Below are 14,651 nucleotides of genomic sequence, written 5' to 3' on the forward strand. Positions count from 1 at the left end.
CTCACCTGATTTCTTCAAACGTTAAAAACACATCTGACACACAAGAACCAGTGTGCACAGGAGTCAAGACAACATGAACAGAAATAAAGGAAATAACAGAAAATAGACATAATGACAGGTGCCCTGACACTGGCATGATCAGACATATACTTCTAAGTAACTGGGTTCATCAGGATCAAGGAGACAAAAGACAGAACTGAAAACTTCAGTATGGAAGTAGAAATGCCCTTTTTAAAACATGGAAATTCTAAAACTGAAAAGTCCAACTGTGAAAAGGAAATTGAGTGGGTGGGTTTATGAGAAAATTAGATACAGCTGAAGAGAGGTTTAGTAAAGTAGAAGAAAGATGTCAAAATAAAAAGCCCAGAAAAAACAATAGAAGTACAAAATCATGGGAAATAGAGAACAGGCACAAAATAGAAAGAACCCAAGGGAAAGGTTCACATGCACAGAGCCAGAGTCCCAAAAGAAGGTAAGAGATTTAACTAGTCAAAAGAAAATTTGAAAAGATACTGGCTCAGGATTTTCCAAAGTTGAAGAAAGACATCAAGCCACAGAAGCAAGAAGCCTTACAAATTCCAAATGAGGAAAAAAATAAAACAACATCACCATCAGAACATATCATAGCAAAATTGTTGACAACCATAAACAAAGGGTTTTTTTTTTAATGAGAGGAAAAAACGTTTTCTTCCAAAGGCACCTATTAAAATGACTATCAACTTTTCAACAAAAAAACAGTGAAAACTAAGATATAATGAATAGTAGCTTTAAAGTGTCAAAAAGAAAATAAAGGTCAACCAAGAATACTACATTCAGTGAAAATTCTCTTCAGAAATTAAAGTTAAATATTTAAGTGCACAGCCCACTATTGCGACTAAGGACCTGAGCTATGCAGGGGGACCTCCAGAACGAATTCATCCCTCACAGCTAAAACCTCGCACCCAACTGAGCAATGCCTCCCCATGTCCCTGCTCCCACCAGCCTCTGCTCCTGGGAACCTGACTAGTTTAGGGACAGCATGTAAACAGGATCATGTAGTATTTGTCCTTCTGGATCTCCCTTATTTCATTTTGTCTAATGTCCTTAAGGTTCATCCATGTCACAGTGAAAAATGCAATTGCACTAAACTGTCCATTTAAAGATAAAGATGGCAAGCTGGTTAAAAAAATTAAAAAGACCCACCCCATACCTGTATAGTGTTGCAAGAGACAGATCTATAGCATATTTACTTATTCAAGGATGGAGATACATATATTTTTTTTCTCTAAATCTTACCAAAGCTGTGAAACTGTATTACTATTAAAGTAGTAATACACTTTTTTAAGTGAAAAAACTTTAAAGATAAAGAGGAACATTTCATAATAAAATTGTCAGTGTACCAAGAAGTTTAAAAAGAAAATTCTGCATTTATGTGCAACCAGGGGTGGGACTTTGAGAAACAGCAGCAGACAGATCTACAAGGACAAACCGACAGAGTCACATCCACATGGGATGTTTTAATACATGTCTCAGTAGCCAAGAGAAGGAGCAGGAAACATCAGCAAAGACAGAGAAAATGTGAACAAACCCATAACCAAATTGAAGCGGGAAGCTTGCAGAATGTTGTGCCCAGCAAAAGGCAGAGGGAGCCATTTTCCAGCACGCCTATCGAGCAGGTACAAGCAGGGAGGGCCGCTGAAGCCTCAGCCTCGTCTCCACAAGCCTCCAGGAGGAGAGGCATCTGGTCTATTTCACCGTGGCAGCTCCTCGAGGGACACGGGCTTCCCGACCTCTGGCAGAGCAGGGGCCGGGGGAGGAGAGGCAACCTCGCAGGGGTGCAGGCAGAGGTCAGCACAAGGCTGCTATGTGGGGAGCCAGGGTAACAGCTTCAACACAAAGTGCTCTGGGGCAGCAGAGGGGGTCTGCGCTCACTTGTGAGCTCAGCTCCACGGAGCACACAGAAGGGGGGCAAAGAGAATGTCCCGCGGGAAAGGAGCTCCCCGGGGGATCGGCAGCCCCACGGAACGAGCTCAGAGCGTGAGGTAGCCGCCTCCTTCCCACCATCAAGGACAAGAGGCGTGCCCGCTGCCCCAGAAGGGGGCACAGACCAGGTGCCGCTGGAGGAGAGGCAAGCACCCCCGGACGGGACACCCTGCATCGGCACAAAGCCCAGTCTCCATCCCCCAAGGAAGGAGTCTGTCCTTCCGAAGATGCGTCCAGATGCCCAGCAGAGCTCGGCTGCCGTGTTGGGAGCGGGGGAGCGAGACGCTGGGGTGGCCCTCATTCGGGCCAGCTGGGACCACCCAGGCAGACGGCCATAGGGAGAGATGCCCACTGGACCCTCTGGGTCTTGGTTCAGAGTGCTTTCTCCTCTGCGGTCCCTTTGAAACAGCCGTCAGTCCTCCTCCCCAGACCACTAGCACCCCTGCATGTCCTGACATGATGCCGGCCATTCACCTGTTGCCCCCAGACTGGCTGTGGCCTCTAGGGAGCGTCAAATGCACAGGGCAGTAAGCGACAGCCAGCACCCGGGACAAACTCGGAGCTCGCCTGCTGGATGAAAGAACTTGGACGCACCCCTACTAATAATAACACAAGGACTGTTTTATGAAGTGCCTGCTGTGTGGGTGCATCGGGCACGGCCTGTGACCCTCATGACGGCCATGGAGAGAGAGATCCTTACCTGACTCGACAAACAAAGAGTGGCCTCTTGGTGCAGAGCTGAGACCAGTCCTCAGACCTTCTCGCTCGGGAGACCTCGCCGTCACTGCCTCCAGCAAGGAACTGGGGCATGATCATCCCCTGGGGCTTCTCGGACTTTCACGGGAACGTGACCCATGCCCTGGGCAGGGGAGGCGGCCCCGGCAGCTGTGGAGGAGGCCCTGCCCCACCAGGCCCCAGGCCTCCCCATCCCCGGTCCCAGCTTCCCTGGCCTCAGCCACACCAAGGGGCCAGCGGACCCTCGAAGCCCACGTCTGGGACAGCCCGGTGGCCGGCCTCGGTGACCGGAGCATGACCCCCCGCGGCTCGCCCCTTCCATTAGTGCTCACAAACAACCTGCTCACTGTGGCGTCTCGGGCACAATTAGCGGCCCCGCATTTACAACCCAAATAAACTCCTCTTTAATGAGAACACTTTTCCTTCCATTATTTTATGGGCAACTGGCTAGAGACACTTTGTAAAAACCTTTTTAAATAGCAATAAGGCCACAGTAACTGGTCGGGGACACAGAGGGGACACAGACGTGCGAACCCAGGCGAACCCAGTGGAAAATCAGGGCCTCGAGGGGCAGCGTCTGAGGAACTCACACCAGCCCCCCGCACCCACCCTGGCCACCAGCAGCCCTCGTGGCCCACAGCTGCCCTTTGAGAGTCAAGGTGCAAAGACCTCTGTCACACAGAGGGGGATGTAAGACCTGACCCAAGAGAAGCACGAAGATGAAGCTTTAATCCTCCCCAAAGGCATGTTCAAGGGTAAAGACGATCATGAACCTCTAAGTCCTGAGAACCAAGACACCGGTGAGCCCTGCTTCATAAAAATCACAGACACACCACATCCAAACAGGAGAGGAAGGGAAAAAACACAAAAACCTAGGAACGGAGAAGCCAGAGCAGGTGAGCAAACGAGGCAGGCACACATCCCCGCACACGTACGTGCACGCGTGAAACCACTGGCACACATCCCTGCACACGTACGTGCACACGTGAAACCACCGGCACACATCCCCGCACACGTACGTGCACGCGTGAAACCACCGGCACACATCCCCGCACACGTACGTGCATGCGTGAAACCACCGGACTCTGAAGCCACGTTAATAAGAAACTAAGGCTTTTGGAGGAGTCTTGGTTTCTGACGAGTGTCCGCGCCACTGGCCCCCCAGGTGCACGCGGACCAGCAGCCGAGCTCGGCGGTGAGCAGAGCGTGCACGGAAGCCGCGCTCCGCATCTCCCTCACGCAAAGTTCGTCCTCACAGCCTCAAACTGAAAAATGGGTGCGTGTATTTTAAAAAACAAGGACTGCGTGCTTCCAAAGGTCTGTCATCCGTAGCCTCATTCCTAGGTCATTTAGGAACGAATCTCCCTTGCACTTAAAAATAATGTAGTGAAAACTCTTTCCCTTTTACGTCCGTTTCTTCTTCTTCTGTTCGGGGTTAGATTTCTTAGTTCGGGGTTGTCAATCCCGTTCTTACAAAGGCGTTTCCATCTGGGAATCTGTGGGTTCTGCATCGGCCAGGGACGCCGCTGGCCATCCCTCACTCACGCGTGTACCAGCCTGAAGGGTTGTCCGGAAAGACGGTTGCTTGGGGCACAGCGCACCTTTGATGACCACAAGGACGTCCCCATCCCAAATGCCCTTCAGCGCTGTGACCTGGCTCTTCCCCAGCAAGAGGCAGGATCTGATTCTCCTCGCCTTGAACTGAGGCCGGCACCCGTGACGGGCGTGTAATGGACATGATGCCAGGTGACCAGCCTCTGTGACATTCTGTTGGACCGTTTGCTCTCCAGACCCTCCCCTTGGGGTGCTCCCTCCCCGAACTCAGCGGCCATGCTTACAGAGCCTCCGCCACGTGGAAGGTGCTCAGCTAGAAGTCTCTGCAGAGTCCTTGCCGCCCAGATGCCACACAGCCGGACGACGTCACCCACGTAGGTTCCAGCACCCAGACCGTCAAGCCAACCGCTGTCCCCGCTGTCCCCTGGGTCTTCCCAACCGAGGCCCCAGGCTTCATGGAGTGGAGACACATACCCCCTGCCCCGCTCCACCCCCCTGACCCCCAGAACCCAGAAGCACAACCTGATGGTGGTTGACTTACGCCGCTGTGTGTGGGGAGGTCGCCAACAGTGTGATGATTTCTGGGTGGTAGGATTTTAGGTCATTTGTAGCTTGTTTCTTCATGCGTGACTTGAATTTTTTTTTAATGCACAGCTATCAATCTTACAAAAACAACGACATCATTGCTTATTGAAAATGCCCTTTCTGCTACATTCTGCCATCCATGAGACCGCAGATTCTGCCCGAAAGTGCATCTCTGCAAATCTGGGTTTCCGTAGCCCGAGTTTATTTAAAACCACGTTCAGCAGCCTGAGACTGCCGTCTCTCTGGGGGACGTCTGTGTGGGGCTGAGGAGAGTAACCCGGGGACTCAGACCCCTCGTAGATTCTGCTGCCTCTGCTGAGGACAGATCACCCGCTTTGGCAATGCGCGTGACCCGATTCTCCAGATAATTGTTTGTGTTCCAAACCACTTTGTACTGTGCTCACTTGCACAAATGCTTCATGCCTCTGCCAGTCCGGGTGAAGGGCTTAATTCCCTGAAAAATCAGCTTGGCGTGCTCGTGTACGTCGGTGCCCTTCCAAGGGAAAACGATCCTGGCTTCTGTTACTCGAGAATGGCTCTGTCGCTCAGCTCTGGAATATCACCCTAATTAAAAAGCTCTCTGCTCCAAATAGCTCCCTCTACTTAGGGCTGTTTCTTTCCCTAATCACAGAAAAGCTGTTAGAAAGTCACTTTTTTACATAAGACCCATATGTCTGCACTCTAGCCTGTTAATGGGATGAACCCAAAAACAAAGCAGAGAGAAAACATAAATAGCAAAGATCCGCAGAAAAACACCATCCGAGTGTGTTTACGAATACGTTTGCTAATGGGCTAGCGGCACAACAATCATCAGGAAATCTGACAAATGAATTCAAAATAAAGAACCACATGGAAAAGGATTCGCTTCATGTCTCAAGGCTCTTGTCTGGAGGCTGGGAAAGCTCTCGGGAACAGAGAGCACGAAGGTTGAAACCTGGGGAAGCAGATGGCCGGCGAGCCTGGGCCGGGGCGTCCGACCTGCCGAGCTCCTCCAGCCTGCGTCTCGCCCTCCCCCCGCCACACGACCTCAGGCAGGTCCCACGGCCGTCCGCGCCCAGGAGCTGAAGCCTCAGAGCGATGGGCGATGGCGTGAGACGGTGCCGGTAAAGCAGCGGGCACAGAGCCTGGCTCCTGAGAAGCACGCGGTGACGAGGGGCGCGTGTCCTGGGATCCGAGATCCGATGACACAATCAGCCAGCCGTGAGCCCGGGCCCCTCCACGGGAGACACCCCTCCAGCGCCGGGCTGGGCCTCTCCTCCCTCCGCCGCGGCCCGTGGCGTCATGGGGGTGGCTGGACGTGAGCCACGGGGGGAGTGTTCACACCACGGAAGTTGGCAAACCCCATAGATCAAATCTTTCCTTCTTTTTGTTTTGCTTTTTCTTAATAGAGTGGCTCGTAAAACACTGATCAGACACCTCTGGACCCCCCAGAAGCGAGGTGAGCGGGAAAGATTTAGAGAACGCGCAAGAACTGGCAGGTGGGCATTTTGCGGTTCAGACCCCATGACCTTCAAAAGTCATTCACTCTTTCTTCAGACATGGCGGGTGCCGCATAGTGGAGGGGACAGGGCTGCGGGCTGTGGGGTCTCCTGTGCTAGAGACTGGAGAATGGAGGCTCCCGTTGGTCTGGGACCTGCCCGGGATGAGGCCATCACTACCAGCAGGGCAAGGACTGGAGCTCCGCCCTCCAACGTCCACGTCAGCCTCTTGTCGGCTAGGCCTGGACCCAGCATTCAACCCAGAGTCCCCAACAATGTCTGCACGGTGACCCGGCGGGTGGTGTGCCTGGGGCACAGAACGACTCAGCTGAGAGTCTGGCCTTGAGAGCTGTGATTTTGCACAAGACCTACAAGAACCAAACCAAGTAAATAAACCCTTGAAACCCCACACGAACCCACATTTCTAAACCCTACTGGAAAACAGTTAAAAAGGGGGAAGGGGTGGGGGGAAGGTCTCCACTGATTTCCCCGTTCATCGGCACAAGCTACAGAACTTGATGCTGTTTTTACTGGGGAACTGGCTGAAACAGCCCTCCAAATTAAGGAAATAACTTTACAAAGTTTTATGTTTTCCTATTTTAGAAATATTCATTGCCTCTATATGTCTCTTGTATGGGCTTATATAAAAGCATTTTTCTCCCATTTGCCAATTTTTAATGATTTTTCTCTCCTTCTACTTACAACAAAGCAATCATTTCAAATTAATTAAGTTTTCATTAAAATGTATTATTGTAATGTCCCAGGTACTGAAGAGTGATTTTGTTCCGGGAGAACAAGCCTGAAGGAAAACACCATAAATTTTGCAAGGGGACAGTTCCAACCCCATTCTCTCCTCCAGCTTCTAGAACAGGAAGTTTGCACACAGTAGGTTCCAAATAAATGGTTGCCAGAACAATGAACAGCAACAATAATTATTAGGGTCATTAATAACGAGAGGACATTTATGGAAGATTTCCAAAAGTGCCCGCTATCTCGCCCAGCTTTCACTCCATCCCAGGCAGACTCTGATGTGGACCTGAGTATACTCCTTTTTTATTGTGTAATGAGAAAACCAAGACCCCAGAATGTGAAGTTGTTCCAAAAAAAAACAAAGCCACAAAGAACGAGGCAGAGCTGCCTCCGGAACCTGGTCTTTCCGACTTGGAGCACACTGGAGGGTGAGGCGCAGAAGGGAGGTGGGATTGTGGCACCAGGAGAAGCTGTGGTGTGTCCTTGAGCAAGATGTCCCCACGCCCCATCCCAGGCCACGTCAGTCCTCAGGGCAGTACACGGGTCTTTTCAAGACCAACGAGCTGGATTCAAAATCAGAGTCATTGTAATACTTCAAGAATTTGGAGGAGCTTAGAAAATGTGAACCCTGGAGGCAAAAAAAAAAAAAAATCCAGGTTATTTTAAAAAGAGAAAATTGACCTTGAATGTTGAGGGCCATTAAACCTTGTGCGATTTGCTCCTTTTTCGTAACGCCGCTTTGCCGAGCTGAAGGGAGGCCAGGCACCGCGAGGAAGCGGGGGCTGAGCAGAACCTCCCCGGGTCTCCCCGACGCTTGGTGCCGGGGCAGGAAAAGGGAAACACTGACCCTGCTGATTGCAGGAATCCCAGCGCTCCTGGCTCGGCTTCCTGCAGAATTGGTCTCGAATTACTCAGGGTGAGAAGTCGGAGTCCTGGGACCACTGACACGGCAAGCGACCCAGCAGCTCCGTCGGCCGGACGGACAGAGGAAACCAGCCGGGGCTCTTTAGTAAGAACATTAAATAACTGCACATTTGTTTGTTGTTTAATTTGATGACCTTCGTTTCCCACCTCGTTCTCTCTTCTCTGGGCAGAAAGGGCAGTCGCATTCCCCTACCCCATCTCTTTCCCTGTACTGACCTTCTCTGCTAAAAGCTGTCTTGTGGACTCTCATGGTCCCTCCAGTGGAACACGGGCCCATCCCTACCTAACTGACCCGGAGGTAAAGCCCTGCAGAGAGACACCTTAGAGATGTCAGCCTGGCCACTGTGCCAGCCACCTGCCCCGGCCCTTTGCACATGCCATGTCCTCCCGTTAGAACCTAGAGCAGCCTGGTGGGAGTTGGAGAGCCGTGGCAGACAGTTCCTGGTCCTTGGAACCAGGAACTGTGGGTTCAAATCCTGCTGGGGCATTGCTTGTCTCACCTTGGGAATGGCAATTAGTTCTCCAGCCCTCACTGCTAACACCTTGAAAACATGTGTCAGCTCACAAGGACCCCCTCGGATGACAGCTGGCCACAGCAGTGGGACACAGGCGGTCATTCTGTAAATGTAACATTGTCCTGCGTGAATGGGGGTGGACTCCTGAGCCATTCCCGGGAATATGGGATTGAGCTGAAGAATAATTCATGTCTTCCACTGGGGACTTGTGCCGTCAGGATCGGGAGCCACGGGAGGCCACAGGAGACGGATGCACAACTCTAGACGGGAGGGCGAAACGCTTTGCATAAGAAGATCAGGGAGAAAACGGCACGAGACTCGAGACTTTTACTCGGATCCGAGCCGGCCAGGTCCCAAGGCTCTGTCCGCATTCCAGCCCCGGGTCACAGGAGAGGCTCAAAGTTCCCATCCCCGGCGCCTGCTTTCTGGTTCCACCAACACGAATTTCTGACAGCCACAGGCGAAGGAAGGGTTTGCATCAACGCCATAAAAGAGGCAGCCTTGGAGGAGCCCATTCTTCCTCCCGCACTGCTGGAGGCCCCTGTCCTCCACGCCTGGGCCTCCACAGACACCCACCTCCTCGCCCCATCGCCCGATAGAATCAGACCCACTCAGCAAGTGAGCTCCCAGCCCACCGGGGACTCCGGAACCCACGGGGTGCCCTGCTGAGCTTTTGGAGGAACTGGGTTCTTATTAGAGCAGGTTCCTCTCTCCTTGAAACCCGTGCAGACTCCACCGGGAGAACCCACGGCCTGCGCAGGACTGAGCAGGGAGAAGCCAGAGAGGAGTCCAGGCATCAGGCAGGAGGCTCTGGGGGCTTCTGAGCCGTCCTGAGCCACAGGTCACCTAGAGGAGCTCCCTCCTCCCTCACCTGCCGTCTCCCAGGGTGAGGCACCGCCCACAGCACCAGCCTGCGTCCTCTGTGCCCTTGATGCACTCTGTGCTCAGGCTCAGGCCGGGGCTCGTCCACTGCTCCTAGAGCAGCCAGGCCAAGATGACCGCGGGCCGAGAGCCAAGCCCAGGGAGGACGGCGCGGGTGTCAAGACGCTGAGTATCCCTTGAAGCAACGGCTCCTCGGCCCGGATGAAACCCGAAGAATTTATGCTCCTCCGTCCTGGACGACATTATTTAAATGGCCTCTGATTTATCATGAACTCGATATGCATTGTCATTTTTAAGTAATTACAGAAAATATTGTGATCTAAGTGTTATTACATCAGGAGCACAACTCCAGATAAATACTGCTTCTGCCTTCAGTCAGCTCGGTAATGGGGATCAATGCCTACTGATTTTTTGAATGTGAACGTGCGAGAGGTCCTCACAGCCCCATTACTCTGGCTGGGGCATCAGTCTTCCTTCACTGGCGTGTGAGGACTTGGCAGTGGCCCGTTCTTCCTCCCATGCTTCCGTAGGCACCTGTCCTCTTACAGATCCTGTGGGTCTTTCTTTGGACCAATGCCCCTTGGGGTCAGCAGGGGTGCAGTGTCCCTCAGGATGGGTCCAGCCACAGCCTGTGCCCAAGACGCCCAAAGTCAGCTTTCTCTTAGGTCTCTCCATCAGACATGCCACTTAGGTAAATACATCACATGCCAAGTGGGTGCATCTGTCCAACGAGGGACATCAGGAAAGAAGAGGTGACCCGTGTCCAGGCAACATTCTAAGTCCCATCTGAAGAGCCTGATGCAGGGGTTTGAATCATGAGAGAGTTGAGGCATGGTCTGCTTCGCTTCCTACTGGCTGGTGGCCCTGGGACACCATGACCTTGCAGTCTCAGGTTATCCTCCATAAAACAGACCAATGATATCTGCCACATCTGCTTCACATAGTGGCCGGTTGGGGTGGTACCCGAGGGGATTCATAAGAAAGCATTTTTAGGTTGTGAAATGCTGTCCAAGAATGGGGCAGAGTTGTTGGGGAAGGACAGCAACTTACAGAAAATATGGTGCTCCATCAAAGGCCAGAGGAGCAAGAAGCGTTCTCCATAGGAACATACACTACTCCGCTCATGTTCTTGTAAGTAAGGACAGAACCCATGCAACTGTTTAACTTAAACAACAGATAACAAGATATGATCCATTTCCTTAAAACACATTATTAAAATTATTAAAAACAGATTGCTCAAAATTATTTATTGCATAAATAAATGATAAAAACAAGCCACAGACAGGGGAGACTCTGTGTGCCCAATGGGGACCCACAGCTGGGGAATGGGAGGAAGCTGAGAAAGGTGCCCCGTGGGGGGGCAGAGATCCACAGGGGACCCAGCATGACATGGGCAACCTTGGGCATCACTGAGGACAACTCTCAGCTGCCCTAAAGGGAGAGAAAACGCAGAAGAAGAAAAACAGGGTGGAGAAGAGAAGCCAAAACCTTCGCCCATAGCACAGGGATGTTCTAATACTCAGAAGATAGAAAACAAAACCAATAACCAACAACTGGTTCTGGCTGAGATTCATTGTGTGGGACAATTTGTCTAAGACTGAAATCACTATGTTCAGGATGTTTAAAGAAACCACAGAAGTGAATAAGGGATAATGAACTTCTTTTGAAGATTTTATGTATTTATTTATTTATTTGAGAGAGAGAGAGAGTGAGAGGGAGAGAGAGAGAGAACAAACGGGGGGAGGAGCAGAGGGAGAGGGAGAAGCAGACTCCCCACATGGGGCTCAATCCTGGAACTCTGGGATCATGACCCGAGCCAAAGGCAGATACTGAACTGACTGAGCCACCCATGTGCTCCAAGAATGTACATGTAAAAGCACAAGAAACTATAGAAAAAGAAACCATATAAGCAATAATTATACATGTTTGGGTTTTTTTTTAATTAGAAAGTAGGATAATTTTTTCTAAAGTTCTTGAAATAAAATATGTGTTAAAAGGAACACACTTGAAGCAGAGCAGAGTTAAAGGGAGAATTAGTGAATTGGAGAGCATCCTGAGGAACTCAGCTGGAGCACAAGCCAGAAAAAGACTTCATGGAGACGCACGGACGTGGCTGCTGGTGCACACACGGTGTTCTATAGATGTACCCTTTCACACATAAACATGCCTGAAATCACAATACGTGTCATAGCCAGAGGCCACTTCCTACCTCACTCTGTCTAGACTGGGGATACTTCCCAGATAGAACTTGACTTGTCTCCACCAGTCTCCTGAAATATTACCAATGTACGGGGCGCCTGGGTGGCTCAGTGAGTTAAAGCCTCTGCCTTCGGCTCAGGTCGTGATCCCAGTGTCCTGGGATGGAGCCCCACATCGGGCTCCCTGCTCGGCAGGGACCCTGCTTCCCCCCACTCTCTCTGCCTGCCTCTCTGCCTACTTGTGATCTCTGTCTGTGAAATAAATACATAAAATCTTTAAAAAAGAAAATACTACTGATGTACGATCCCCTGGAGTTAAGATTTGTGGTAAAGACTTGGATTCAACCTTAGACCCAAGTGTGTGTGGACTTGGGGTTTAAAACCTCAGGGGAATGTTTTCTACCCAATGGGTTCATTTGTCTTACAGCCCTTTGGGGTCCCAGGTATAGGTGGGGGTCCCCAATCAGATCTTCTCACATGTCTTCTGCCCATGACAAAGAACGGGTCTTCCTTCCATCGGCAGCATCTTGGGTCGGTGGAGGTGTTTACATGCACACCTACGCACACTCACACACAGACAGGTGATGTCTTATCTACCTAATAACCATCTCAGAAGAAGAAAAGAGATATGCTTTCTGAAAAAAGAGTAGTTTAATTTTTCCAGATTTGGAGAAAAACAGGAGTCCTCCATTCAAAATTACAGTGTAAATACAAAGCAGGATAAACCAAGAGAAGTCCACATGAGGACACCCCGCGGTGAGACTGCAGCATGGTGGAAAGAGTCTTCAATGCCAGCCGTGACCCAGGACGGGTGCCAACCAGGATCACAAGGTAGACCAACAGTAGGTTCACCAACCACAACAGAGGCCAGAAGAAAATGGACGAGTGTCTTCAAAAGGCAAAAATGATAGCCAACCTATGCCTTGGACCAAGAGAAAACATTATTGAGGGAAACACGGAAATAAAACTTGCAAGGACTAAAAGGATGGACCACCAAAGACTCCCAGGACCAGACCCTCGAGAGAGCCCTGCAAGGGCCCCGAGACGGCGCTCACAGCACAGCAGCGGGAAAGCAAGCTTTCGGCGTTAATGATGCACAGATAACTCCACCTAAATTTTGACTAGTGACACAGACGCAGCAGGTTTGGGGGTTTAAAGGCAAAATGACACCGCAGGGAACAGTTCAGAAGGGGTGACAACAGAGTGTCCCACGGGCAGGGGGGGTGTGCAGAGGTCCACGTGAGCCCACGCTGCCCACCCCGCAGCCAGCCTTCCCCACAATGCTTTCCCGGGAACACACCACTGGGGCTTAAGACACTAAATTCATGGAATTTAGAGAGGCCTCGGGGCAATATTTTCAGCTATTATTGATATGAAAAATTTATATTTAGGTCCATGAAGCTCAAGTCAACATTTTAAACACAACCGCCTGCAGGAGGTTTCCAGTTATGATCCAGACACAAACGGCAGAAGAGTAGGAAGGTTTTGAAAGTGCCCCAAGCACCAAGGGCAGGGGGATGATCCACGCGGGATGCGGCTGCCCAAGAAAGGCTTCACTCCCGGAGAGCCGTGCTGAAGGATATTAATATTAACTTCAAGTTTCACTGCAGTGTGATGCGAAACTCCAAAAGGAGGGGGAAAGCAGCCTGAAGTCCCCTGAAGCCTCATATAAACAAATTTATGAAAGTCAACATCAACGGCAGGAGCAAGATGGTATTTTGCAATCGCTTCATCCGACAGCGCTAACCAGCTCCTCTGAAGGTTTGTCAAGCTCCCTGCGCGGGGGGGTTTCTGAGCAGCCCTCGGGGTGACAGTCCTCACGGGTGTCCCGAGTCGGACCGCCCGCCCTGGAGGGGCCTCCTCCCCCAGCCCCTCCGCCCGCCCCTTCCACATCCAGCTTCCAGGAACGGCCCCCGCACGCCTTAGTCTCAGCTGACTTGGAGCTTCAGAGAATCTGCCTTGACTTTTATTAAAAACTGGAGTCTGCATTTTTCCAACAAGCGTATTTATTTCTGTGTGCTATTTGCCATGCTCTGTGGCAAACATAGTGTTTGCCGAACAGCATATAAACTAGACACTCCACAGCCTGATGCCGCAGTGGGGAAGGAATGTCTGAGCATTTCCCGCCCCAGGATGCGGCGTTCTCCATTTTACGTGGACACTTCTCTGGGTTTTAGATACACCGTAGGAAACTGGTTGAGAATTCGGGGTCGGTGTGTAGGCCTGATAAGTCTTTCCCTCTCAAAGGACTAATGAGAACTGATCTCCAGCTCAGCAGAGTTGCATAGAACCGGGTTTGGGGAGTTCGTGGTGGACCAACGGGAAGAGAGACCCTGGACTCAGGATGTGCATTTTGCTGGAAAAATGTAAACTTAAGTATTTATGTTTAAAATTGCACAGAAAAATCACTAATGTCATGCAATTGCTATGTACAACCTCCAAACCAACGAAGAAAAAAAGAAGAAGAAATTTAGGAAGTACTATTCATCAATAGAAAGCCAAAAATGATGGAGTCATCGGACGTAAGTCTAAACATGTAAGTGATCAAATAAACGTGGAAGGAGTAAAATTATGGAGTAAAAGTCCCAAAATCCTACATTTTTAAATGCAGCTAATTCCTGATTACAGGAAATGTACCTCAAAGCAAGTCACACAGAGCAGGTGAAAATCAAGGAATGGGAAAATATTTACAAATGAAATACTGACGAGGACGGAGGTAGCAGGACAGAGGGTGAACGATTTAAGGCAGAGAGCTTTGGTAGGAATTAAAAAGGAACATCACATAGAGAAAAAGAAGAAACCAAGAACAGTGAATACCATGAACTTACAGAATTTTCCAAATCCACAATTATCATGAATTTTTTTAATTTATAGGAAATTAATGTATCAAACAAATAGAAGCTAAAAAGAACTTGAAGTTCATTTGAAGGGCATAGGAACTAGAACAACCAAATCAACGGGGGTGGAGGGAGCTCGGGGAGTCTCGCTGATTCTAAGGTTCCCTTCGATACCGAAGCAATGGCGGGAGCACAGCGCCGGCAAGAGAACACACGGCCGCAGATCGGTAG

The sequence above is a fragment of the Mustela erminea genome, chromosome 6 (genome assembly GCF_009829155.1).
Source record: "Mustela erminea isolate mMusErm1 chromosome 6, mMusErm1.Pri, whole genome shotgun sequence".
Classification (NCBI taxonomy): domain Eukaryota; kingdom Metazoa; phylum Chordata; class Mammalia; order Carnivora; family Mustelidae; genus Mustela; species Mustela erminea.